Source organism: Bos indicus x Bos taurus, chromosome 13 (assembly GCF_003369695.1).
Source record: "Bos indicus x Bos taurus breed Angus x Brahman F1 hybrid chromosome 13, Bos_hybrid_MaternalHap_v2.0, whole genome shotgun sequence".
Lineage (NCBI taxonomy): Eukaryota > Metazoa > Chordata > Mammalia > Artiodactyla > Bovidae > Bos > Bos indicus x Bos taurus.
In genome coordinates, this window is record NC_040088.1 from 6,384,616 (window position 1) to 6,391,181 (window position 6,566).

Genomic DNA, 6,566 nt, shown 5'->3' on the forward strand with positions numbered 1-6,566 from the left:
AATTAATAGAGTAGGACAGAAGTGATGCTTTTGTGTTTTTGAGGCTAAATCATAAATATTGGTTCGGTTTCCACTCGGCTCACAGGGACACTTGTGTGTGAGTCCTGAGTTGCCATGTAACCAGGCATGCTGCCCTTGTCCACCATGCTGTGAGGAAGCCCAGCAGCCCATTTGGAGGGCCCAGGTGGAGAGAGGGAGACCCTGCCCCCACCCCCGGCCCCCTGAGCTGCTCTGGCTCCACTGTCCCAGCCCCAGTTCCTGTAGTCACTGTCATCCTTCAGTCACAGAAGGAGTTTCCATCCAGAACTGCCAAAACCATTCTTGCTGAATTCTTGACCCACAGAAACAGTGAGAGGTACTGATGATTAAGTCACTACAGTTTTTGTTGTCATTGTTGGAAAATTAAAATAAGTTTTAAAGCCACTAAGGTTTGAGGTGATTTGTTCTGCAGTGCAGTAACCTGAACAGTTATTTAATTAAAAAAAATAATTTGACAACAAAGGAAAAGATCGCCCTGCTAGAATGGGTCTAAGTGAGAATACTTCAAAGAGGAAAGCTTCTGCTGTTTTCTAGCTGACAGGGGAAGGAAGGTGGTCTGCACCAGAGCAGGTGGTGAAAAACAGGAAGGTTCAAGACCAGTTTAGAAAAAAGTTAAATGATCGGGCCTCAGGATTGATCTGAATGTGAGGATGAAGGAAGGTAGACTATCTGGAACCATCCCCAGGTTTCTTATTGGGGAACCAGATGGATGGTGAGACCCTGGAACATTGGAAGGGGTGGCTTCAGAAGGAGAAGGGTGTTATAGACTCCAGCTCCAAGATTACCCTTTCCAATGGGCAGTTCTCTTAACCCTGGAGAGAGAGAGAGCAGGGCTCTGCGTGCACCTTCCGTCATGTCCGACTCTGCGACCCCGTGGACTATAGCCCACGAGGTTTCCCTGTCCATGGAATTTTCCAGACAAGGGCACTGGAGTGGGTTGCCATTTCCGTATCCAGGGGATTTTCCCGACCCAGGGATCCAACTCTCTTATGTCTCCTGCATCCGCAGGCTGGTTCTTTACCGGCTGAGACGCTAACCTTTTTCCCTTTCTTATAAAAGGCAAAGACCCTCCACTCCTCCTCCATCTTCAACTTTCACACAATCTATATCTTGGCCATCAGAGGGCGCCAATGTTCAGGCAGTTCAGATAGACGCCACCTGGATCTATTTTACTCTCTTCTGGGGGAAAAAAAAAGGAGGGAAAAAGGTTTTGGCTTCCTCCTCTTGCCTTAAAATCATTCTCCTAAGCTACCTTGGCGCCCGGAGGACCTCTAATAGTTATGCCATGTGTGAATGCATACCAGCTTATTTTATTCCCCAGAGCTAATCAGAAAAAAATCTCCCTCACCACAGTTTCCCATGAGCCCATCTTACAAAGTCTGGGGACTTTTCCTTTTTTATTTTCATTGCCAGTCTTGTGCAAAAATCAATCAAGATTTTGGTACACTGATACCTCTGCGTCATACTCCCTGTGACTCCCCTCCCCCATCTTTGACCTTCTCTTTTGTTGCCTGTTCTCATTTCTGCGTTTCCAGCAGGGAGCTCTGGGACTAGAAAGGTAAGAGGGTAATTCCTCCCCACCATGAGTTCAGCTACAACTGCCCTGTATGTCCCCTGAATTCTGCAAGGGGCATTAGGAGTTGGGGTCGCGGGGTCTCAGTCTTATGGAGCCCAGCCCTCTGAAGTCTACTGTTCCAGGCACCTTGTAGTCCCTCATGATGGTGTGAGGACCCCACCTGTCTCCTGACCCTCCCACCCCCCACACCTGGGGACTGCTGTTCCCCTCCCAAACCTGCCCGGGATGAGGGGTGGGCAGACAGTTAAAGGCTAGTTTCTAAGCCGGATCCTATCAGAGGGGATGGTTTTCAGAGTGTCTGGGGCCCAGGAGGAGAGTGGACTGAACCCTCCCCTTGCTTTCATGAATGCCCCAACTGGAAGAGATTATTTGGCAATAGAATCTCTGCTCCTGAAAGGTACCAAGACTCTAGGAACTGTAGATTCTCTCTGGTCTGGGAAAAATTACCTCCCAGATTTATGGGCACGTAGAATTCTTCTCACCCCACTCAGATCTCTGCTCCCCACCTGGTTTTCCCCACAGTCAGAACTCATTTCTGTCTCCCGGTTCTCTTGTTACTTGTGCCTCAAGGATTAAAGCAATTATCCTATATATTTTTTTTCTTCTTGGAACCTGAAGCTCCTTAAGGCAAGAACCACTTTTTATGCATCTCAGAATTTTCTAGAGCTGGGTACCTAACATCCCCCTAACTATATACACACACACAACCTGGCTAGACAATGAGGAAGGTTTTGGATTTGTTTTTGGTTTTGTTTTTTATTTTAACCAATTCATGCTACTTTGGGGAAAACAACAATGTAGTGAAATTTTTATAAACAACTGCTGTTTATTCTAATATTTTAGTCTTTTCCCCTTTTTAAGGGGTAGTGGTGGTTAAAATGTTCTTTGTGAAATAATGATGAAAATAGCTCTTTAATTTTCTTTTTATCTTGACATCTTTACTTAGCAGTATACAAAGGAGACCATCTTGTGTAGATCACCAAATCACGTGTTTTGTGGAAATATGACATTTGTGAAAATGCCATCTGATTCCAGACAGCCCTGTGCCTAACTCAAGAAAAATGAGAAAAAAGCCTCTGGGGTACTACTCACAACCTTTTCCACAGTTTATTCGGGCCTTTCTCGCTTCTGTAAACATCCACATTCATGCTAACAATAGCATTGGAGTCCCTGGATCAAACTGTGCCTGACATCAGGACATCCTCTGGACTTTTCAGTTATATAAGCTAATAAATTCCCTTTTGCTGCTTAAACCATATGGGTCACTTATAATTAAGAGTCCTAACACATTTATCCAGAGAAGGCAATGGCACCCCACTCCAGTACTCTTGCCTGGAAAATCCTATGGATGGAGGAGCCTGGTAGGTTGCAGTCCATGGGGTTGCTTAGAGTCAGACACGACTGAGCAACTTCACTTTCAGGTATTGGAGAAGGAAATGGCAAACCACTCCAGTGTTCTTGCCTGGAGAATCCCAGGGACGGGGAGCCTGGTGGGCTGCCGTCTATGGGGTGGCACAGAGTCAGACACGACTGAAGCGACTTAGCAACTTAGCAGCAACACATTTATCAAGCACCTTTATTCTTGTATTCAGGAGATACATTCCAAGTATTGCCAAGAGTTCATCATTCTGATCTAACAGCACGGGAGGAAACCAAATCCTGTAGGTAGAGTCCAATCAGAGAAGAGTCCAATCAGAGAAGCAGAAGCACCTCAAGTATTCAAACTGAGGGAAGATAATACAGGGAATTGGTTATGTGGGTGATGGAAGAACTGGAAAGCCTAACAGGGCTTATTGAGCAGCCCAGTTATTAATCATAGTAGGAATGATTAATCATAGTAGGAATGCCACCTTGTAGAGGGAGGAAGACAGCAGTTGGTGGCAATGATTCCATCCCTGGGTCGGGAAGATCCCCTGGAGCAGGAAATGGCAAAACACTCCAGTATTCTTGCCTGGGAAATCCATGGACTGGGGAGCGTGGTGGGCTACAGTCCACAGGGTTGCAAGGAGTTGGACATGACTGAGCACGTGTGCACACGCACACGGTTAGAGCCTGGGCCACCGGGTGGAAGCTCTGACAGGCAGCAGGGCCAGGACCCGTGGGGGAGGGCCTATGTGGCAGGAACTGGAACCACAGAGGAGACCCAGCAGCTGCTGGAGTTGCTGCTGGAGGCAGAGAGAGGAGGAGAAATGCCCGGATCTTCCCTTCCTTTCACCCTCCAGTCTCCAACTAGTGCCTCCCATTTGGCAGAATTCACCCACAAACCAGTAGGCTTATATACCTACAATACCTACCTGAGTCCTGGCACATGACAGACCTTTGGAAGGTGTTGGTTGAATTTGAAGAAAAGAGAGAAGTCTGTAATTTCTTCGTGTGGACAGTGAGGATAAGGAGAGAGTGAGATGTAGGATGGGCTTGAGGTTTAGATGAGCTGGTTAACACCAAGCATTAGCACAGACATTGGCATGTAGTAAGTGTACAATAAACACGTTATAACAACGACCATCTGTCCCACTGCCACACAAGGCAGATGTTAACACGTTGTTCTCCCAGTTTCACTGGGAGCCTTAAATCTTTTTGGAGCAGTGGTTCACAGCTGAGGATGGCTTTGCTCTCCTGGGCATACTAGGTTGGCACAGTGGGGTGGGAGTGCTACTGGCATCTGGGGGAAGAGGCCAGGGATGTTACTAATCCCTCATTGCTCAGGACAGTTCCCACAACAGAGAAGGCTCTGGAGAGAGCCCCACGGACTCCTCGCAGCTGCAGCGGAACCCGTGCGTGTTTCCTTTTCCCCCTGCAGTCCCTTTCTTCCCCTCCCCTAAAGCTGGACACTGCTTTCAATTCCCCATTGGCTTCTGAGAAGCATTTCTTCCTGTTTGTAAAATCTCATTTAAGTGGCTTGGGCTCCAAAATCACTGTGGACAGTGACTGCAGCCATGAAACTAAAATACACCTGCTTCTTGGAAGGAAAGCTATGACAAACCTAGATAGCATATTAAAAAGCAGAGGCATCACTTTGCCAACAAAGGTCCATATTGTCAAAACTATGATTTTTCCGGTAGTCATGTGTGGATGTGAGAGTTGGACTATAAAGGAAGCTGAGTGCCGAAGAATTGATGATTTTGAACTGTGGCATTGGAGAAGACTCTTGAGAGTCCCTTGGACTGTGGGGAGATCAAACCAGTCAATCCTAAAGGAAATCAGTCCTGAATAGTCATTGGAAGGACCGATGAAGCTGTAATACTTTGGCCACCTGATGCGAAGAGACAACTCATTGGAAAGACCTTGATGCTGGGAAAGATTGAAGCCAAGAGGAGGAGGGGGTGGCAGAGGGTGAGATGGTTAGATAGCATCACCGACTCAAGGGACATGAATCTGAGCAAACTCTGGGAGATAGTGAAGGACAGGGAAGCACGGCGTGCTGAAGTCCATGGGTTGCAGAGTCAGACACGACTTAGTGACTGAGCAACAACCACAATGTAAGTGGTTCAGCTCAGCCAGGTAGGCACTCTGTGGGGAGCTCTTCAGGTGCTTTCTCACTTAATCCGTAGGACAAACCCCATGAGGCCAGTGCTCTTCCCTGCCCTTCACAGATGGAGAGATGGAGGCTCACAGAGAATGAGTGAATTTCCACATAACTAGGAAGCACTGAACTCCTGAGTTTGAACCCAGGGCCATGTGATTGCAGAGGCTGAAATTGAGGCCATCTAGCTAAGGGCTCTTCCAATCTCTCTTGGACACTTCTAGACAAGGAGATCCAACCAACAGGACCCAACCCCATCTCCAAGAGCCAAATTGCAGTGCAGCCTGCCTAGGGGATTAGATGCTGGAGGGGCTGCACAATTGGTTTCACATGTACCAGCCAGAGCCAGAAGAGTGTGGATGGAGTGGGTCCAGAAGGGGGGGTATAGGGAGATAACGTGAGATTGCCTATGAACGACCTCACCATTTGTGAGTATTTTCCTGTGATTTAACACCTTGGCATTTCCCCAGGAGAAGGATGATGCTCATATGGTCCCAGGTAGGCAGCTTGAAAAAAAAAAAAGGGGGTGTGGTAGAAATGCCAGAACTGCCCCAGCAGACCATGAAGGAAGGGAGCCAAGACACAGAAAGGCAGGTTTGTAACAGTGGGGAAACCCCATCCTGCGAGTCCGTTCTGCAGAAGGGCCCAGGGACTGCTCCATTACCAAGTCCAAGAGGGATCTGCTGGTGCAGAGCTCAGGGGAGCTGGCCCCCATAGATCAAGGCTGGTGATAGAGACGCTGCCACAGACCCGGGCTCCCCAGTAGGTGTGGGATTGCTGGACATATCACAGTTTTTTAAATCATTATTTTTAAAATTTTTGGCTGTGCTGGGTCTTCATGGCTGTGCTCAGGCTTTCTCTAGTTATGGCGAGCAGGGGCTACTCCCTGCTCATGTGGAATGTGTGGGCTCAGTTCTTGCGGTGGACTGGCTCAGCTGTCCTGAGGCATGTGGGATCTTCCCAGGCCAGAGATTGAACCTGTGTCCGCTAGAGTGGAAGCTCGGAGTCTTATCCACTGGACCACTAGGAAAATCCTTACTTTTTTTTTTTTTAAATCAGCTTTCTCCTTAAAGAACACTTAATTTATTGCTGTTACAAGCAAAGTCTCAGGAAGTCTCAATAAACATCCTTGTGCACGTGGGCATGTTTTTCTCTGGAGTAGAAAAAAGTGGAATAGCTCAGCCAGAGGGTGTGTACAATTGTAATTTAGTAGATATGCCAAATTTCCCTCCAAAGAGGCTGCTATCAGTTTATAATTCCATGTTCTTACACTCTTGCCAACATTTGATAACATCAGTTTCAAAACTTCGATGCACAATACTGGATGCTTGGGGCTAGAGCACTGGGACGACCCAGAGGGATGATATGGGGAGGGAGGAGGGAGGAGGGTTCAGGATGGGGAACACATGTATACCGGTGGCGGATTCA